At 43.4% G+C, this 22159-nt stretch overlaps 1 protein-coding gene across 1 annotated transcript in view; it reads left to right on the top strand.

Moving 5' to 3' along the window:
• The window catches only part of PLAC1 (placenta specific 1), a 198004-nt gene that overhangs the window by 22991 nt on the left and 152854 nt on the right, over positions 1 to 22159 (top strand). The window contains exon 2 of the mRNA XM_025372465.1: positions 6520 to 6604. The gene's annotated coding sequence lies outside the window, so the exon portion shown is untranslated. The remainder of the gene's footprint in view (positions 1 to 6519; positions 6605 to 22159) is intronic.

The following is a 22159-nucleotide window of genomic DNA, read 5'->3' as shown; positions in this document are numbered from 1 at the left end:
TCTCCTGGTTCCCAACCTTTTGAATGGGGCAAATCTTATTGTACATTGCCATTCTGGCTCAGGCACCCCAAAAACTTGCTGCATTGTCTTTGTCAGATCACACAAGTAAAAGAGAGCTTGGTAGCATTGGCTATGGAGACAGGCAAGAGGTAAGCCATGTGGCCAAGAGCATTAGCTGGAATTAACCAGCTTCCTCCCTGCACTGAGGCTTCCTGTTTGCTCTAGCAGTCAGCTGGCTTGGGATAGTGTTGAAGGCAGGCTCTCTCATCCTCACCAGTGTAGGCATAGGAGTGATGTTGCCTAGGAAAGGGCATTGCACATGAAGCTTGCATTTCAAGAAGTGTCTGTTTCAAAAAACAGTTCCCACTTTTGGACCCTGAGCTATGAAAAACCATAGGTACCTCGAAGTTGAATAAAAAAATCAATTTAACAAAACAGTCCCTTTCACACACACTCCCACCCTGCTGTGTTATTTTTTAAAAACCATTTAGTGTCATTAAGTCGTTGCCTCGTAAAGTTGTTTCACCAGGAACTTCAGTTTCCCCAGGAAGAGATGAAAATAAACTGAACATTTCATGTCACTGTTCCCACGAGTCTTAAAACATCATGTTTGTCTTTAACGGCACGACATGAAACATCTCTTATCGATAAGGAGTTATCCTTCAGGATAACAAGGAACAGAATCTACAATGATAAATTTTACCCACATTTTAAACCAGAATTCCTCTTATAGATTACCAGGCATGTTTGACTCCAACCATATTTTCCCACATAATTATTTCTTTTAAATCTCCTAATTATTCCATTCTGTTGAATACCATCTGTCCTGCTGAGGGACAATTGTGTCTAAACAAATCAACAGGTTTTGCGTCATTGTCTAAATATGAGGGAGAAACAACAGCCCCAAAACTCTACTCTGGCACTTTGGTAGAAATGAAGAGTTCTAAATCCCACATTGGGAATGCCTCATCTCTGGCTCCCCTGGAAGCTAACTTTCATAACTTGTGGAGCCCAAAAACAAAGCCAAATGAATTTTGGAAAGGTCAGTGGGAAAGAGATTGGGGTGGGACTTTCCCAGAAAATGTTTGAGCCTTTGCTCCATGAGCTGTCTGGTCACCCGGACAGTTTGTACTTCCCAGAGAGGGTGGGGAAGAGAGCAGAAGCAATTCTTTTCTCTGGGTACCTGGGTCCAGGGGGGCTGGAAACCTGGGATTTGCTCACTTGGCTTAGGTGCAGTTGTCTCACCCTGGGAACGAGCCCGTTTGAACCCCAAGAACAGTGTAGTTATGTCAGGAACCTTGGAGATAGAACAGAACATCTGTGGGAATAAAATAGCTGAGGATTGTCTGCCTTGTGTCTTGTTTTCGAGAGAACTGCTGATGTGTTTCAAATAATTGAATACTGTGCACTGGGAAAGTGCTTCTCCCTGAAGCCAGTTCCAGGCACCCCAGAGCTCCAGTGCTTCTGCTAAGGGCTTGCAGACATCGCTGTTAACACGACACCTTCCAACAATAATTGACCTTTCTCCTTTTTATTTTCTTTTTTCTCACCCTCTCTGTCTTGCTCTCACTAGTCTTCCCCTTTCCCTAGTCTTAGTTTTCTCTTTATGTGTTTCTTTCTTCCCTCAAAGATGTGGCCAAGAAGCCCCAATGGCTCTCAGAGTCACAAAGGAGGTTAAGTGCACTGGTGTGAGGATAACCGGCAGTTCTGAGAAATCAGCAAGTCCCTGAAGATTCTTTTCCTCCCTCTGTGATTGCATCAGCCTCACTCTCCCCTACTTGTCTGTGTTATCCATTCTCCTTTTATCCATGCTCACTTTTAAATCAGTTCATTCAAACACCATAAGCATCTGCCTTCAGCGAATTAACTGCGATTTGGTTCAAAGTTCAATCAAAAGGAACCAGAATAAAGGAATAGAGTGGACTTCCCTTTCGGCGCCCCCACCTGACTTCCCATAAACCAAACTGGCTTTTTCGTAGACCTCAGCATGGTTAGAGCTTCCACATCTTTCCAACTGCCCATGCAATGTCAGAAGGAAGGGTAATGGAGCACACTGCTAGAATGTTGGGGATCAGTGGTGCTCCCAATCAGGGGCAGGTGCATTAGCACACACACACACTTCCTGGCCTCTCTCCCCTGGCCCCTGTCCAGAACTCCAGCAACCTAATCACAAGGAAACTGTGTGTGCCTGAATGTTAGGAGTGAACAGGCAGGTGACTTGCTTCAGAATTAGCCTGCAGCATCTCTTTTTCTAGCTGCCATCCAGTATTAGATGTGGCAACCACACCAGTTAACACCCCGGGTCGGCTTGGGATTATGAATGGAAGGAAGGGAGATCCCCATGCAAGCAAGCAGCTGTCCCTTTGCTTAATTATTGGGATCCACAAGTCCATCCCTATTGCCAGGGCTTCAGTGTCGAGATGATGAAATAGGTGATTAAGGGACTTGGAGGCCAGTCCACATTGCAGCTTTGTCTGAGTGTTCCAACGACAAGTGTTATTAGTCCACTAATCATAACATTGCCTGCAGTGGAATTTCCTTGGGAAGGAATGGGGCAGCGCTTCCATGCCAGAGGGCTGCGCAGCATGAAAATACTAACACATCACAATTGGCTGTTCTGTGGGAAGATGATTCCAACATCCAATTCAGGAAATAGGTCACCGGGCTGCTAGATGCACTGCTATTTTGATTTACTTCCTTAGACTCTTGTAGACTTCTCTCTGGGTAGAATCAATCTCCTCCAACTTACTGGCTTCTAGGTGCCACATGAGGAAAGATGCAAGCAAGTTCTGAAAACAGAGGCATGGATTTCTTGTGATCAATCTTGTGGTGTCCTGGTGTCCACTTGCTTCCAGAATCCAACACAATGCCCTTTGGGATACTCCTCACCTTGACCTCTTTCAGGGGAGCTTCCCAGAGGTCTGGGGCCATGGCTTTTAGGAGCCTGCAGCTGTGCCTGCCAGACAACAAATGTTTAGTGAGAGGTTGAAGAGATACAAATGGGTTGAAGGGCGCCAGAGCCTTCTCAGTAATGAGCATAGCAAAGCTTCGATTTCCAAGGATGTTGGGAGGACAAGATGTACTCATTTGGAGTATCACACTGCCAGGGCTGTTTGTACCAGCTGTCGGGTTCAGAGACCACCCTGTTGGTGGGGTCAGGGGCCCAGCCAACCCTTTCTTTTATTCTATACCTCTGGTCACTTGGGCCTTAAGAAGCAGGAGTCGGAGCGGGGGTGGGGCGGTTTGGGGCTCTGTCACCAAGCAGCTGCCTCTTGCCTGGATCAGTCTTGAGTTCCCCCTGATTTTTCCTAAACCCAAGCAGTTGTCTACTGCCTTGGAGTGTCAGCAAAGGGTATTGTGGGTCCATGGTATTTGCAGATTTCATATCAGGCAAAAGCTTATATTTCCCTTTTCTTCTTCTTTTTTTTTGAAACAGAGTCTCGCTCTGTCGCCAGGCTGGAGTGCAGGGGCACAATCTCAGCTCACTGCAACCTCTGCCTCCCAGGTTCAAGCGATTCTCCTGCCTCAGCCTCCCGAGTAGCTGGGACTACAGGCGCTCACCACCACGCCCAGCTAATTTTTGTATTTTTAGTAGAAACAGGGTTTCACCATGTTGGCCAGGATGGTCTCGATCTCTCAATCTTGTGATCCGCCTGCTTCGGCCTCCCAAAGTGCTGGGATTACAGGGGTGAGCCACCATGCTCGGCCCCTTTTTTCTTTTTCTTTTTTAAGGTAGTCAGTTTATCTGACATTGGGGACTCTGAACTTACCCGCTGCCCACTTTTTGTTTTTAGCCTTTCAACTACTGGGTAATTCTGGATTTATAACCTCTTTTTTTTTTTTTTTTTTTTTTTTTTTTTTTTTTTTTTTTTTTTTTTTGAGACGGAGTCTCGCTCTGTCGCCCAGGCTGGAGTGCAGTGGCGCGATCTCGGCTCACTGCAAGCTCCGCCTCCCGGGTTCACGCCATTCTCCTGCCTCAGCCTCCCGAGTAGCTGGGACTACAGGCGCCCACAACCGCGCCCGGCTAATTTTTTGTATTTTTAGTAGAGACGGGGTTTCACCGTGGTCTCGATCTCCTGACCTTGTGATCCGCCCGCCTCGGCCTCCCAAAGTGCTGGGATTACAGGCGTGAGCCACCGCGCCCGGCCTATAACCTCTTTCTTGGTGCGCAGAGGCATACTATATTATGTTGGGGCATACATTTTGGGCTTCAGCTCACCTGTCCAGAGATGCCATCCCAAGGCAGCCTTTTAGGAGATGAGGAGTTGTACCTGTTGAGATACCATCGGAGAGTTTGAAGAGGTATCTTGTTGAGTAAGACCAAAGGGTGTTCTCTCTCTCTCTCTCTCTCTCTCTCTCTCTCTCTTTCTCTCTCCCCCCCCCCCACCTTGTCTTTCTTGCTTTCTCTCTCTCTTTCCTATTAACTATGACCTATATCAGCAAATAGGAAAGGGGAATCTTTGTGATAAACTCCTCCTGGCAAATCCATTTCTTTGGACTCTGGACTTGAGAAGAGCTTTACTGCCTTTTAAAATTCTAGGTACTCTGTTAAATACTATTTCGACCCTCTAATTCTTTCTTCAGTTCTTTTGTTTTTGTTTTTTTAAACAAATCTTTAGAGCAGAGGTTGTCACACTTAAGTAAGTGGAGTAGAATTTATAGTCACTGCAGAACAACCACATAGTTATTGCATATACTGCAGAGACAAGCAAAAGATATGAGACAAAATTCGTAAGAGCAAGCACCTCCAAGTTATCCAGCAGCCAGTAAGGTTACAGAGGTTGCTACTGGTTACAGAGGCTCTGATGTGAGCTGGGCCTGAATTTGATCCCCAGCTGTGCTCCTTAGAGCCGTGGCACTAGGCAGGTTCCTGAGCCCCTGCTTCCTACCCTCCAGATGAAAACAAGAGTTCTTAGTGCAATAGGGTTGGGAAGGTTAAATGAGAAAATATAGGTGATACGCTTTCTCAGCCCAGTCCTGGAAATTAGTAAAATGGTCACAAAATGGTGACTCTTCTCATTATGAAAATCATCTCCTTGGCTTTGTAGTCCCATTTCCTGTTTAATAGCAACTGAAATAGCCATAGGAGCCACCACCCCCCATCTGAGTCTGGCTATTTTCGAGGCTCCATTTGGAAGGGGATGGCCCCAGCAATCTAGGGGGTGGGAGGTGGTGGGGAGGGAGGCATTATTCTCTGGGTTGCAGCTGTGGCAGCAAGTACAGTATCCCCCACATACCAGATGAATCAAGCTGAGGGCCAGATCTGGGCTGTGGGCCAGAGGTTCCCCACCCTGATTTATAGCGTGGACAGAGATGTGGGTGTTTTGTGAATATATTTTGATGATGATAAAAAAAAGAGAGAGGGGAGGGAACGCCATTCCTTAAAAATGTGCTGAGGGAGGGAGGTTCAGACCTATCTTCGAGATTAGAGCAGCCTGGCTGTTCGCGGTAGCAAGTCATTAGAAAGAGGCCCATGGAAGAGCAGCCTGTGAGAGGCCTTGAAACACAGTGAATTGTGAATGAGGCCCCTGTATGCCAGCCATCGGGGGCAGATTAGGCTTGCTGTCCCCTCTGCAGGTGTGGAGTGGGGGACTAAGCCTGCATTTTAACTCCTGCAGGTCCCAAGAGCAGAGAAAGGGAGCACTGGGCCTGCTGAGCTGTGGGGAGCCCCCTGGCCCCATGCGTTCCCAGTGCTAATAGTTCTCCCGAAACCAGCAAGGCTTTGCCTTTGAGATCAGGCCTAGGTCATAACCAATGTAGTGAGGACAATCAATAGGCTAAGTGTGGAAGTTCGCCCTGGATGGAGTTTGGAGAAAACTCATGTGGAGGATTTATTCTGAACCTTCAACCTAACACATTTGAGAGGGCTGGCTGAGCAGCGGATGGGAGTTGTGGCTCCCTCCAGAATGTTCCCTTCCCAAACAAGGCACAACTAGGCACAGACCTCCTTGTTTTACTCGTGGGATGTCAGGCACAGTTGTCCTGGTTTACTGTAGTTCATCCAGGAAAGAACTTCAATCAGGTTTCCTAAGACCCATATAGATCTTTGAAGACAAGAGATTTATTCCCCAGAGGAAGGCCACTAAACAGACAGGGTCCTAAAGCTTGCAGTTCATAAAATCCCATTGGTCTGCAAACATTTTTTTTTTTTCCTAAGGGAAGGGCAGTGAACGCTCTCATGCCAACAGCCTGCAGTATCTGACAAGTACAATCTGGTTTTTTTCCCTTTCACCTCTCACTGCTCCCAGCCTTGAGCCTTCTGTTCAAACCAGGCCTCATCCTCATCCCTAGCACCCTGCCAACCCACCCTGCTCAGATTTGCCTTTAAGCTTTTGCTCCATCTGGAATCCTCTTGCCCTTTGAGGATCCAAAGCCTTTGTCCTTTCACATGACCAGTTCTCTGAGGAAACAGCCCTAGCTATTCCTGAGGCCCCTATTACTGCCTGACCAAGGGCTTTGGGGCACATACTGCCTGTGTGTCCATCCTCATGAACTCCAAATCTCCCCACTACTCCAGAGGACAAAGAAAACGAGACTGACAACGAAGTCTGAAGGAGAAAGGCAAGTATCTTTCTGCTGGACTGGCCCTCAAGACCTAGCACAAGTGAGTTTTTGGAGTTTTTTCCTGTTATTTTTGTGTTTATGTATATACTCACCTCTTTTCTGTGTCCACTTCACTGAAACACAAATCCACCACACCCATAAGGCCAACCCTGGGTTACTTTTTGAGCCTGCAGAGATTTCCCCCAACAGACAAAACTTCTAAGCCCCGGAAGTTCTCTGTTTTATATCTAGGATGTGAACTAAGACTCTGTGAGAGGGGTTCTGGTCTATATCACTCGGGGCTGCCTCCTTCAAGGGATGGTGAGAAGCCCCCTGAAATGAAATAAAATGGTTTCTCAGCCTCTTCCTTTTGAATTTCCCATTTCCTGCCTCAGGGCTCAACAAAGGACTTGTGTATGAGGGGGTGTGTGAGTGTGTATACCGTGGCAGGAGAAGGCACACAGGATCCTTGTTGTTCATTCACTTTTCCTGGGAGGAAACAGCAGTGGGGGTCTACTCCCAGCAGTATTAGGGAGCAGTGGTGTGGGCCCCCGCCATCTCTTTTCCCAGCTTGCTGGGAACGTATTTTACTCCAAGGCTGGTTAAGTAACCACAAAGTTGCATCTCTGGCTTCTCTGACTACCTCCCACTCTCCACTTGATGCCCACAAAAACAATGTGTTCAGCTGATGCTTGGGTAACATTGTACATATTCCTAGCAAGGACATTGGACATATTCCTTGCAGATAAGGAAGGTAGGATCCGTTCCTGACTCAGGAGGCTGATGTTTCATTCTAATAAAGCTCAAGGTTTCTCCTCGCCCACAGTCGTGCTTTGTGATAATCCGGCAACAGCCAAACCTCAGTCACTGCTTTAAATGGCCCTATCTCAGCATTTAAGAGCATTTTCCAGGGGCTGACCTTCATAAAGATTGGGTTTTCTTTGAGATCCTGTTAAAAAATGGAGTAAGCATTGTGGGCACATGCTCATCACAACCCAGGGAACAAACTGTTGGCGAGGAGTGTAGTAGAGCCCACATACAGACCAAATGCATTAATTATGAGTGGTTCTTATCTTGTGATTAAAACAGATCTGGCAGGCCTGGAACTTGGCAGCCCTTGGTTAGCTATTAGTTCTATGCTACTGTACCGGCTGGGCAGTCATAAAACTGTATCTCTTTGAAAAATGGTCCATCATGTAGAACAGCCTCCTCTGCACCCATTAGCTCAAATTGATATGACTTGATGGCCCAGTCTTGGGCTTCTCAGATGCTGGATTTAATTTCTGTCTGGAGCTTTAGGAAATCTGGAGGAAGGGACACAAGGGCTGCATGCAGTGAGGTAGGGTCAGAGGATATATGCACCAGCCCCCACCTCCATCTATACCACTCCCCTTCCTGCTGGAAAGCATCCCTCTAGTTCATGTTGCCATTGTGTGCCCCCACTCTGTCAAGCCCTGTTAAGGAATTAACTACAAGTTGGGAGTTCATTGGTAAGATCCTGGGGCATGACTTGCAGGTGCAATCACAGCTTACTGCAGCCTCAACCTCCTGGGCTCAAATGATCCTCCCACCTCAGCCTTCCATGTAGCTGGAACTACATGTGTTTGCCATCAATCCCGGGTAATTTTTTATACTTGTATATTGACAGGAGTCTCAAGGAGGCAAAAGCCCCCAAGGATGGAGGCCATAGTGCTGGGATAAGAACTCATAGGGTAGATATTTTTGGACTGAGTCTTATCAGAAGACACTGGGGGAATTTCAGGGATCAGAAGGGTGTGATTGGGAAAACAGGGGCAGAGCTTCCCAATGCCCTGGAAATCCCACCAAATAGACCTCACTGAGTCTCCAATCAGATGGTGCCAATCTTTCTGCTCCACCCTGGCAGTAGTAGGCTTACGATATTGCTGGATAGCATTCATGAAGTTCCAGATAGGCCAAGTACTTTTGCAAGTTCATGAGCAGGCCCCTAGGGTAGTCTAGTTTGTAGTCTAGATGAGAAGGCTGTTGCTAATGCTTGAATGGGCTTTTATTTGATTATTTGATTTAAATGTCTCAAACATGGAGCAAGGACCTAATCTATTGACAAAAACATGAATTTGGGAATCAAATCCAAATACTGCTCATTTATTCACCTTCAAAAGTTGAGCATTTTATATTGAGCATTAAATCTGTGCCAGGCACAGTGAAAAGCATTCATGTGACAGGTAGGTACAATTATATCCCCATTCTATAGAGATACAAACTGACGCTTGGGCATATTCATCTTGGTTGCACAGCTCTAAAGTAGTGGCGCTGGAATTAAAAACAGTGTAGCACAGAGCATAGGTTGTGAAGTCAGGCTACAGGAATATTCATATTCTTATAGATAGATGTGTAAAACTAAGGGATGTTTCTTTTCATAAGTGTTCTCTGGAGGAGCTCTCAGCCTCACGTGGGAAAATAGCTCTGTCACTCAGAGGAGAGCTTTAGGAGGAGGACACAGGCGTGGGTACCGTCAGCATATAGAAGGCAAGTGAAGTCAAGGGAGATGAGAGGAAGGGCCAGAAAGACTTGCTCCAGGTCACACGACCATCAAGGACAGAGCCAAGCCCAGGCAAGAGCACTTCACCCATTGCCGTTTCCTTCAGCTGCAACTTCCATACCAAGAGGCGGCTCCATCCTTTCCTTGCCCCCTCAAAAATGGTAACATTTGTCTGTTGCAGCGTGCAAGCTCACACCTTTCTCTCATATGGAGCTTTCAGGTCCTCATGTGCTTGTGCTTTCCTCCCTGGATCGGAGTGCATCTTCATGTGCTGTCCACATGTGTACGACAAAACTATCTCTCTGGGGCCGGGTGTGATGGCTCACACCTGTAATCCCAGCGCTTTGGGAAACTGAGGCAGGCAGATGACTTGAGGGCAAGAATTTGAGACCAGCCTGGCCAACATGGTGAAACCCCATCTCTACTAAAAATACAAAGTTAGCCGGGTGTGGTGGTGCACGCCTGTAATCCCAGCTACTTGGGAGGCTAAGGCAGGAGAATCACTTGAACCTGGGAGGTAGAGGTTGCAGTGAGCCGAGATCAAGCCATTGCACACCAGCCTGGGCAACAAGAGCGAAACTCCGTCTCAAAAAAAAAAAAAAAAAAAAGAAACAAAAAACACCTATCTCTCTGGAAAGAATATCATAATGGCGTATATGCTCTTTTCCGGGCCTTTGTTTCAGGGGACAAGAATCTTAAGCCAAAGGAACAAATCCCTAACAGTGGAATTTCAGGCATCAGCCAGCAGGTGGGTGGGTTAATAAAGAGAGATTGAGAGAAGGCACCGTTCTGCCACTCCTGAAATCATACACCTGGCTCTGAGTTTCAGTCCCCTGTTTGGAAACCATAGCTGGAAAAGTCTCAGCTGCCCCTGACATGGTCAAATGGAAAGTGCATGGGCTCTGGAGTCAGACTGTCTGGGGTCATGTTCTAGCTCTGCTACTTACTAGCTGTAGGACCTTTCATAAGTTACTCACTGCGTGGTGCCTCTGTTTTCTCATTCTATAAAACAAGATAGGAATAGTACATAATTCACAGGGTTCTTAGGTGGGTGAATCTAGATGACTTGAATACATATAAACACTTAGCAGAGTGTCTGTGTACCAGGCACAATGGGAAGCACTTAATGAATAGTATCTAATCTTATCATTTCTCTGCTAAAGCTACCTCTTCTTTTAGGTCCCTTAACTAGGTAGGTCACTTTAGAGAAACTCAATTAATTCAACTGGAATTATTGAGTGTCTGTTGTGTGCCCAGCACTGTGCTGGGGACACTGTGAGGAATACAGGAGAAATCTATGAAGGAAGAACTGTTCTCAAGGAGCTTTTTAGGCAGGGTGTTTTGAGCTTCCTCCGAGAGCCTAACTAGCAGCCACGTGGAGAGGCCCATGGCTCTTCCTTACATAGTAGAATAGCAAGGGGTTTAAACTCATGGGCTGTGCAATCAGGCAGGCATATCGTCTCTGCCTCCTGACTGAGGTGTGATGTTGGGAAAGGTACACTACCTCCCTATTTCTCAGTTTCCTCATCTATAAAATGTGCATCATAATTACGTCTTTATACATTGTGTGCCCATCAACACGGATTTATAATTATTGATTTATGCAATTGTCTTTTCAATCAGATAGGAAAAAAGGGAGTTTCAAAATACCTTAAAATCTTTAACATTTACCTTTAAATATTAAATTTACTGGTGTTCTTTTCTTTCTTCCTGTGGATTCAAACTACTATCTGGTGTCTTGTCATTTCAGCCTGAGAGGTTCCCTTTATCATTTCTTGTAGTGAAGATCTCTTAGCAACAAACTTTCACTTTTTGTCTAGCTGGGAATGCCTTCATTTCTCCTTTATTTTAAACAGCAGTTTGGTTGGGGATAGAATTTTTGGTTGACAGTTGTTTGCCTTTCAGCACTTTGAATATGTCATCACACTGGCTTCTGGTCTTCATGGTTTCTGATGAGAAATCAACTGTTAATTTTATTGGGGTCTTTTGCGTGTGACGAGTCACTTCCCTCTTGCTGCTTATAAGATTCTCTTTGCCTATGGCTTGTCACAGTTTGATTATGACATATCTAGATATGGACATTTTTGAGTTTATCCTACTTGGAGTTAGTGGTGCTTTTTGGCTGTGTAGGTTAATGTTTTTCATCAAATTTGGGGAGATTCTGCCTATTATTTCTTCAAACATTCTTTATACTCCTTTCTTCCTCTCCTCTCCTTCTGAAACTCCCATTAAGTGTACATTGTTATGCTGGATGGTGTCCCACAGGTGTCTGAGGCTCTGACATTTTTCTTCATTCTTTTTTCTTTCTGTTTCTCACACTGGATGATATGAATATCTTCAAATTTGCTGATTCTTTCTTCTACCCATTCAAATCCACCATTGAACATCTTTAGTGAATTTTTCACTTTGGTTATTATATTTTTAATTCAAAAATTTCTATTTCGTTGTTTTAAAACAATTTCTATTTATATTTTCTATTGAGATATCACTCTCATATTTTAGTTCTTTAGACATGGTTTCCTTTCGCTCTTTGAACCCATTTGAAATAGCTGATTTAAATCTTTGTGTGAAAAGTCCAATGTCAGGCCTTTCTCAGGGACAGTTTCTATTGATTGTTTTCTTTTCCTGTGTATGGGCTATTTCTTTGCAGATCCCATACGTTTTTTGTTGAAAACTGGGCATTTTGAATATTATAAGGTGGCATCCTGGAAATCAGATTCTCTGTCCTCCTGAGGGTTTGTTGTTGTTCCTGCTTGTTGTAGTACTTATTTGTTTAGTGACATATTCTGTTTGACCTTCTACCAGAGTTGGCTGGCCCTATCTCATAGCTACAATTTGCGAAGTATAACTCCCCCTACTGTTTGCTTTGGCTGCCCCACAACTCTTTTGATGAAACTTAAAGCCAGTCATTAAGAGAAGCGAGATATAAATATGAAGCTTGTCTTGATGCCTCTTAGATCTTCACTGAGCAACCTCTGTTCAAGTAACTCATAAATTACAAGGCAAATCAGCATTCATTATCTGCCTTTATGTCAGAATGAGAAAAAAATGAGAGATTTACATGGCATGCGAGAAGATCCCATTCCACTCTTCTATGAGGCGTTAAAGGCTCCCTCTTAAGTGAAATAAGCCACAATCCAGAAGGAGAATGGAAATCCATGTCACTTGAGAGAGATGCCCCTAGCCCTTTCCTTCTATTTGCAAGCCTCCCTACTTTTGAGGGAGGGTGAGCACACCCCTGCTAACCAGAGTTGTCTAGGTCCTGTTGTGTTACCAGAGACAGGGGTGCCTATGTGAGGCTGTCTCTCCACAGCAAAGGAGGCAGCCTTAGGAAATTGGGCGGTAATCAGAGACTGGGCCAGAATGACTGGTAACATAGCTTGAGGAGCATGGGCAGAGTTTCTCCAGCATGATGGGGATAAGGAGGAGGGAGAGAAAGGGGGAAAGGGTGATAGGCAATGGGATAAAATATGGTCAGTAAATTCTGTGACACTGGGGCAGGCTTAGATCAATGGGTAGTTTGCCTTTCCTGACTCCATATTTTCACCAGGAAGTTTTTTTTGTTTTGTTTTGTTTTGTTTTGTTTTGTTTTGTTTTGTAAGACAGAGTCTTGCTGTGTCACCAGGCTGGAGTACAGTGGTATGATCTCGGCTTACTGCAACCTCCACCTTCTGGGTTCAAGCAATTCCCCTGCCTCAACCTCCTGAGTATCTGGGACTACAGACACATACCACCATGCCCGGATAATTTTTTGTATTTTAGTGGAGTCAGGGTTTCACCATGTTGGCCAGGATGGTCTCGATCTCCTGACCTCATGATCCGCCCGCCTCGGCCTCCCAAAGTGCTGGGATTACAGTCATGAGCCACAGCGCCTGGCCAGGAAGTTTTTAATATTGTTATTTTGTCCTTGAAATATTCCTTAAGCATCAACCTTATACATTCATTCAACAATTATGTACCAAGTGTCAGGCACTAGAAATACTGAGATGAATAAAACAGGTCCTGATTATAAGGGAAAGTAATGTATAGACAATTACAGTAGTGTGAGAGCAGGAGTGTGACTGAGGGAAGGCCAGGGAGCTGGATCTGCAAGGAGACCCCTCACTCCAGCTTGGAGTAGGGGTAGGAAATAGAATTTGTAAGGCTTCTAGCAAGAGGTAGTACATGAGATGAATCTCTAACCTTAAAGCACAATAAATTTGTCAAGCATCATTGGCCAAAGAGAGTGTGCGAGGGTGCAAACATCCTAGCGAGAAGGAACAGAAGCCAGAAGGAGCTTCTGGTATATTCTGATACATTCTGAGATGGAAAAATAGCTTTGGAAGATGGACATAGGGTGTATGGAGGGTTCCAGAGGAGATTAGATTAGAAATTTAAATAAAGCCAGATCATGAAATGCCCTGCATGTTTTTTGTTTGTTTTGTTTTTTGAGACAGTCTCACTCCATCACCCAGGCTGGAGTGCAGTGGTGTGATTTCAGCTCACTGCAACCTCTGCCTCCTGGGTTCAAGCTATTCTCCTGCCTCAGCCTCCCAAGTAGTGGGGATTACAGGCACCCGCCACCACACCCGGCTAATTTTTATATTTTTAGTAGAGACAGGGTTTCACCATGTTGGCCAGGCTGGTCTCAAACTCCTGACCTCAGGTGATCAACCCACCTGAGCCTCCCAAAGTGTTGGGATTACAGGCATGAGTCACTGTGCGTGGCATGCCCTGCATGTTTTAAGGAGGCATCTGTGCTTTATCTTGAAGGTATGAGGGAGTCAACAAAGGATTTCACAGGGGAATGACCTAGATAGTATAGTAAGGCAGTTAAGAGTGCAGAATCTATGTATCAGTGACGTTCAAAGTGTAGTTCAGGTACCAGCAGTCTCAGTGTCACTGGGAACTTGTTAAAAATGCAAATTCTTGGGCCCCATTCTAGATCTACTGAATCAAAAACTAGAGATAGGCCCCAGTCATCTGTGTTTTAACAAGCTCTCCAGGTGACTCCAATGCGTGCTCAAGCTAGAGAACTACTTCCCTACACAGACCACCTAGGTTGGGAGCCTAGCTCTCTCACTATATAACCTTGGGCAAATTCTAAACTCCAGTGAAGAGAGGGGGTAAGGGGAGGGGACAGGAAGTGAGGGAACAGCCATGACACTAAACTAAGACCCACAGGCCATATAAACATGGTTGGTCATTCAGAAGGAATCTGAGTGACAGTGACATTCATGATAATAGCTCACAATTATTAAGAGCTTACTGCAGACCGGGTATTATTCTAAGAACTTTACAAATATTAATCTACTTAATCCTTACAACAACTTTATAATCCTATTTTTCAGCTGAGGAAACTGGGGCTCAGAAAGGTAAAAATATGGAGTGATGTGGAGAGATGTTTACAATTAAAGTGGGAATTGGTTGTTTTGTTTTGTTTTGTTTTGTTTTTGACACAGGGTCTCACTCTGTCACCCAGGCTGGAATGCAGTGGCACGATCACAGCTCACTGCAGCCTTGGCCTTCCAGGCTCCAGCCATCCTCCCACCTGCCTCCCAAGTAACTGGGACTACAGGCACACTCCACCATGCCCAGCTAATTTTTGTAGTTTTTTGTAAACGTGGGGTTTCGTCATCTTGCCCAGGTTGGTCTCGAATTCCTGGGCTCAAATGATCCTCCCACCTTGGCCTCCCAAAGTGCTGGGATTACAGGCATGAGCCACTGCACCCAGCCAAGTTTTGTTTTTATTGAAAGAAAAAACCCGTAAATCATGTATATATGCATGGAAAAAGACTGGGAGGAAATAGCCCAACATACTCATTGTGGTGGTGCAATTGCAGGCATTTTTAATTTCTTTTTTGTAGTTATCTTTGTTTTCCAGAATTTCTATAAAAAGTTTATATTGCTTTTGTAATCAGGGAAAACACCCTTTTGAAAAAGAAAATAAATTGAACACGTGCACTTGAGGAAGATGTGAGCATCCTCTCAGTGCACAATGCAGACCCACAGAAAGAAAAATGCACGCTGCTTGTCACTATTTCATGCAAGAGGATTCTGAGGGACTTATCACATTGGCACGCAGTGAGGGAACTGGTGGAGGAGTTTCTCTCAGGTCTCAGAACTGGGAAGAGCTATAGTGATTTGCTTTTTATCTTATAGTCACTGTTACTCATGTAACTCAATGATCTTTCAACTTTTTTTTTTTTTTTTTTTTTATCGCCTGAGACTTCCTTGAGATTTTTAAACTTTTTGTTTCAAAGTAATTTTAGATTTACATGAAAGTTGGAAAAAAATCAGTGCAGATAGATAGTTCCTTAACACCCTTCATCCAGCTTTCCCTAATGTTAACTGAGTTAACCATAGCACAGTTTCCAGATCAAAACTAGGAAGTCCACAATGGTACAATAATATTGACTAAACCATAGAGTTTATTTACATTTTCCCAGTCTTTTCCACTAATGTCTTTTTTTCTGTTCCAGAAGTCAGTCTAGGATCCCACCTGATATCGCATTGTCATGTCTCATTATCCTCCTTCAATTTGACAGTTCTTCAGTCTTTGTCTTTTGTGACTTTGACACTTTGTAAGATCCTGGTCAGCTACTTTGTAAAATGTCCCTTGATTTAGATTTGTTTTATGTTTTTTTTCATGATTAGATTGAGGTTACAGGTTTTTTGAGGGAAATATCAGGGAAGTGATATTATGCCATTCTTAGCACTCTCTGATCTTTTAATAACTGTGTCCCCTTAAACATTTTTATCATGCAATTTTAAAATTATAAGCGCAAATGGTTGCAAAGATGTTTATTTCCAATCTGTTGTAAATATCAGCATTTGAAATGCAATTACTTCACTCTTTTAAAAGTATTCAATGGAATCTAAATACCAAAGTCATTTTTACCCACCATTATTTTATTTTAAAATATATGAAGATTTTTTTAAACATTTAACATTTTACTCCTTGAATCTGTATTTCTAGTCCACTTTCCTCAGATAATTTTATCTTAAGGTAATACATTTTTAGCTGGGAGTGGGGGGCTTATGTCTGTAATCTCAGCACTTTGAAAGGCCAAGGCAGGAGGAGTGCTTGAGGCCAGGAGTCAAGACCACTCTGGGCAACATAGAGAGAGCCCTGTATCTACAAAAGAAAAATTTTACAAAATCAACCAGGTGTGGTGGTGCGTGCCTACTGTCCCAGATACTCAGAGGCTGAGTTGGGAGGATCGCTTGAGCTTGAGAGGTTGAGGCTGCACTGAGCCATGATCCTGCCACTGCACTCCAGCCTGGGTGACAAAGTGAGACCCTGTCTCAAAAAAAAAAAAAAAAAAGTAGTACATTTTTATACCTAAAAGGTAAGGCTTAAAATGCTCACCCTATGTGACTTCTCTGTAACAAAAAATATGCTTTATAAATTGAAATTGATTTATACTTGCTTTTTATCATAAAGCACTATTAGAATTATTATGATTATTATACACAGTGATCAAAACAAGTATATTTAAAGTTTTTTAAAAAATAATTATTCCTCGTGAAAAGTAAATTTTTATTTAAATATCTCTCTTAATGAAATGAATGGGATTTTCTTTTCAGGTATCCAGGATAAATAACACTTATTGCTAGAGACAGTATTCAGCATCACATCTTTTTTTTTTTTTTTTTTTTTTGAGACAAGGTCTCATGTTGCGCTGGCTGGACTCAAACTCCTGGGCTCAAACAGTCCTCGTGCCTTAGCCTCCTGAGTATCTTGGACTGTAGGCTCTCACCTTTCAGCATCAATTCTATTTCTAATTTTTTAATGTATTTAAGGGCTGAATAAACTTGTTTATATAAGAACAAGAAAATTTAAAAGTTTTATTATAGCACTGTCATGTAATTCCATGAACCTCTGGGCTATAAACCAAAAATCAGAGTTATCTCCCTACAAAAATAACTTTTCCATTTTTTATTGAGATATAACTCACATACCACAGAATGCACACCTTTAAACTATATGATTAGTGGTTTTATATATTTAGAAAGTTGTACAACTATCACTACTATTCAATTCCAGAATATTCTCATCATCCCCAAAAAGAAACTCGTTACGTGTTAGCAGTCACTCTCCATTTCCCCCTCGCCCCAACTCCTGGCAAACATTAATTTTTCTGCCTCTGGATTTGCCCATTCTGGTCATTTCATGTAAGTGGAATCACGTAATATGTGGCCTTTTGTGTCTGGCTTATTTCACTTATTTCACTTTGCTGAATGTTTTCAAGGTTTATCCACATTGTAGCATGAATCAGTGCTTCATTCCTCTTTATACCTGTACAATATTCCATTGTATAGATACACCAGATTTTCATTATCCATTCGTCAGCTGATGGACATTTGAGTTGTTTCCATCTTTTGGCTATCCGTGAATAGCAATGCTATAGACATTCATTTATGCCGAGTGCAATGACATGTGCCTGTAGTTTCAGCTACTCAGGAGACTGAGGCAGAAGGGTCATTTGAGCCCAGGAGTTCAAGCCCAGCCTGGGTAGCACAGAGAGATCTCATCTCTAAAATAATAAAAAGAACACATTGATTTACAAGGTTTTCAGTGGGCACATGTTTTCATTTCTCTTATTGGGTAGCATGGGAACTCTGTGTTTATAGATTTTTGAGGAAATGCCAGACATTCTCAAAATAGCTGCACCACTTTACATTCCCATCAGCAACGTATGAGCATTCCAATTCTTCCGCACCCTCACCAACACTTCCTTGTTATTATCTGCTTTTTTTTTTTTTTTTTTTTTTTTTTTGAGATGGAGTCTTGCTGTGTCACCCAGGCTGGAGTGCACTGGCGTGATCTCGGCCCACTGCAACCTCTGCTCCCAGGTTCAAGCAATTCTCCTGCCTCAGCCTTCCGAGTAGCTGGGATTACAGGTGCATGCTACCATGCCTGGCTAATTTTTGTATTTTTAGTAGAGACGGGGTCTTATCATCTTGGCCAAACTCATCTTGAGCTTCTGACCTTGTGATCCACCCGCCTCGGCCTCCCAAAGTGCTGGGATTACAGATATGAGCCACCAAGCCTGGCCTGTCTTTTTTTTAAGAGACAAGTTCTCACTCTGTTGCCAAGACTGGAGTGCAGTGGCAGCGATCATAGCTCACTGTAGCCTCAAAATCCTAGGCTCAAGCAATCCTCAGCATCCCAAGTAGCTGGAACTACAAGGTGTGTGCCACCATACCTGGCTAATCTTTTAATTTTTTTTTCAGAGATGGGGTCTTGCTATGTTGCCCAAGCTGGCCTCAAACTCCTAGCCTCAAGTGATCCTCCTGCCCTAGCCTCCCAAAGCACTGAGATTACAGGCGTGAGCCACCGTGCCCGGCCTGTCTTTTTGATTACAGACATCCTAATAGATGTCTTCACTAGGTATCTCTTTGTAGTTTTGATATGTCTTTCCTTAATGGCTAATGATGTTGAGCATCTTTTCATGTACTTATTGGCCATTTGTTTATCTTCTTTGGAGAAATACCTCTTCAGATTCTTTGCCCATTTTTAATTAGGTTATTTGTCTTTTTATCATTTAGTCATGAGAATTCTAGATACTCTAGATACAAGTCCATTATCAGATATATGACTTGCAAATATTCTCTCCCATTCTGCATGTTGCCTTTTCACTTTCTGGGTGGTTTAATTTGCAGTACAAAAGTGTTTCATGCTAGGAAGGCACAGTGGCCCATGCCTGTAATCCTAACACTTCCGGATGCTGAGGCAGGAGGATCGCTTGAGCCCAGGAGTTTGAGAACCAGCTTGGGCAAGATAGTGAGAGCCCATCTCTACAAAAAATAAAAAAATATATATTTAGCTGGGTGTGGTGGCACACTCCTGTGGTCCCAGCTACTAAGGTGGCTGAAGTGGAAGGATGATTTGAGCCCAGGAGGTCAAGGCTGCATTGAGCTATGATTATGACACTGCACTCTAGCTTGGGTGACACAGCGATACCCTGTTTCAAAAAACAAAATAAAAGTGTTTCATTTTCATATAATCCAATTTATCTCTCTTTTTTTTCCTTTGTCACTTGAGTGTTTGTTGTCCTGTCGTCCTAAGAATTTCTTACCTAATCCAAGGTGAGGAAGATTTACACTTATGTTTTCTTCTGAGTTTTAGTTTTAGTTGTTACACTTTTAGTTCTGGGTCTGTTGCATTACTGTGTACATTTTAAGATCAACATGTCAATTTCTGCCAAAAAAAAAAGCCAGCTGAGATTTTACTAGAGATTACATTGAATCCGTAGAACAATTGGGGGAGTACTGCCATCTTAGCAATATTAAGGCTTCTAATCCATGAACAAGAAATGTCATTCCATTTACTAAGGTCTTCTTTATTCTCTGTCAATGGTGTTTTGTAGTTTTCAGTGTACAAGTTTTGCACTTCATCTGTTAAATTTATTTCTAATTAGTTTATTATTTTATTGCAAATAGAATTGTTTTCTTAATTTGATTTTCAAGTTGTCCATTGTTAGTGCTTAGTCATAGAATTGATTGTTGTGTTTTCTGGCATCCTGCAACCTTGCTGAACTTGATTATTAGCTCTAATAGATTTTTGTGGTTTCTTTAGGATTTTCTGACTGAGGTTATGGCACCTGCAAATAGAGATATTTTTACTTCTTCCTTTCCGATCTGGATGTCTTTAATTTTTTTATCTTGCCTATTTAGCCCAGCTAGAACTTCCAGTACAATATTGAATAGAAGTGGTAAGTGTGGACATTCTTGTATTGTTTTTGATCTTAGGTGGAAATCTTACAGTTTTATACCATTAAATTTTGATGTTAGTTGTGGGTTTTTCATAGATGTTCTTTACCAGATTAAAAGTTACTTTCTATTTCTTGTTTATTGAGTGTTTTTTTGTTTGTTTGTTTTTCATTGAGACGGAGTCTTGCTCTGTCGCACAGGCTGGAGTGCAGTGGCACGATCTCAGCTCACTGCAACCTCCACCTCCTGGGTTCAAGCAATTCTCCCACCTCAGCCTCCTGAGTAGCTGGGATTACAGGCGCCCGCCACCACACCCAGCTAATTTTTGTATTTTTAGTAGAGACGGGGTTTCACCATGTTGGCCAGGCTGGTCTCAAACTCCTGACCTCAAGTGATCCTCCCGCCTTGGCCTCCCAAAGTGCTGGGATTACAGGCCTCCCAAAGTGCTGGGATTACACCTCGCCTGGCCTATTGAGTGCTTTTATCATGAAGGAATATTGAATTTTGTGAAAGACTTGTTCTGCGTCTATGGAGATGAACAGGTAGTTTTTTTTCTATTAATGCAGCATACTACATTGACTGATTTTCTTATGTTGAACCAACCTTGCATCCCTAGGAAAAATCTTATTTGGTCATTATGCATAATTCATTTTATTTGTTGTTGGATTCAGTTTTGTAGTATTTTGTTGAGAATTTTTGTATTTGTGTGATAAAATACACATAACATAAAATTCACCATTTCAACAATTTCAAAGTGTACAACTCAACGACGTTTGTTATGTTCACAATGTTGTGCAATACTTACCACTATGCAGTTTCAAGACATTTTCAGCACGACAAAAGGAAACCCCATACACACTAAGCCGTCATTCTCCCCTCCCCCTGGCAACCACTGATCTGCTTCCTGTCTCTATGTATTTGCCTGTTCTGAATATTTTTTGCCCAGGTGTGAGGTGAAAAGGGTTTGGGTGAAATATCCTCTATTTAGAAAATGACTATCACAAATTCTTTATCAGTCAGCAGTCAGTCAGCAGCCTGTCCAACACAATTATTCACAGGCCCCTTTTGAACCTCCCGCATTTGGCAAGAAAGGGAGGTGAGCATGGAAAAGGAAGAGGGCACTCTTTCAACTGTCTCCCCTCCTTCTGCTAGAGAAGGGGGGCTATGAAAAGACGACTGCCCAGGATGGCTCCAGGCAAAATATAAACATTTGTTTCTTTTGCCCTCAAATCTCCCCTTTCTGCTGCTATATCCAGGCCCTGGTGGCCTCAAGTAGCCAGGCCCTAGGATATCTCTAAGATCTCTTCCCTCCAGGCGGGGCTGCAGGCCCTGAGACTACTTTTATAATTGGTTTCCTGTTGGGTGTCCCTTGCTTGCAAGCCTTACTTAACTGGCCAGATGGCATCCACTTGCTTGAGCCACGTGCTCTTGTTTGCTAAGACCTCCCTAAGTTATCCTGTCCAATTTCCCTGAACGTGAGGAATGTCAAGCCCCAAAGCTGTAAAAATGGTGACTCACTGAAGTCCAAGAAGGAGGTACTTCTGGAGAGCAGGGTGATCTTTATGTACTTTTCAAGTAATGCCCATGGGCAAATTTGTTATTTGGTGAAGCAGGATCAGGGAGCGGGAAGAGAAAGGTGACACCCCCACCCTCACAGTACGCCTTACAGCCCACTCCACAGCTTTGTTAGGAGCTAAGTCTCTGGAGAGATTCTGGGGAATTTTTTTTTTTTTTTCTCCAGGGAGGCTTTCTGGCTTTCACTTCTCCAGACCCCAAGGACACTCCCAGATGCAAGGTGATGTCATTGGAGTGTTTTCAGATAGAGAATTTAAGACTTGCTCTGACCTCATGTGCTTTGTGTTTCCAGTTAAACTCAAACTTTCCAAGACTTGAGTTCATTTACCTTTAATCAAAATTCCCTTTCTGGGCTCCACTTCTAATTACACATGGGCCTCTAAGTCTTCTTGGCCATCAGGTACCAGTTGATCAAAAGTGTCACACATTTAGGTAGGGCCAGTGTGGCTGACATGCCCTTTGAAGTTCAAATAGGGTTGGAAATGAGTGCAATATTGCTCACATGATGTCAAATCTCACATGTTTGAAATAGAGTGTGTGACATTTGACAAATTCAAGCACATGGCGAGGCAGCTATTCTGCTTACAGAGCAAAGATTCCACTAAGGACTAGGGGAGTGACAGCTCATTGGGGCCTGCCTCTTTGTTGACAACAGACTCAGACTGGGGGCTCTTTGTGAGAATCAGAATGCTATTTCCAACCCTTAGGCAAGTAATGGGCTAATGAATGGCTCTAGAATTTTAGGAGACAGACCTCACTCTGGGGGACAGTCCCCACTAAAGGCAAAGTTCTTTCCTCACTCCCACATGTGTGGCTGATAAA

The sequence above is a fragment of the Theropithecus gelada genome, chromosome X, assembly GCF_003255815.1.
Source record: "Theropithecus gelada isolate Dixy chromosome X, Tgel_1.0, whole genome shotgun sequence".
NCBI lineage: Eukaryota > Metazoa > Chordata > Mammalia > Primates > Cercopithecidae > Theropithecus > Theropithecus gelada.
The sequence above is the reverse complement of the archived record's forward strand: the minus strand, read 5'-3'. Positions and strand labels throughout refer to the sequence as shown.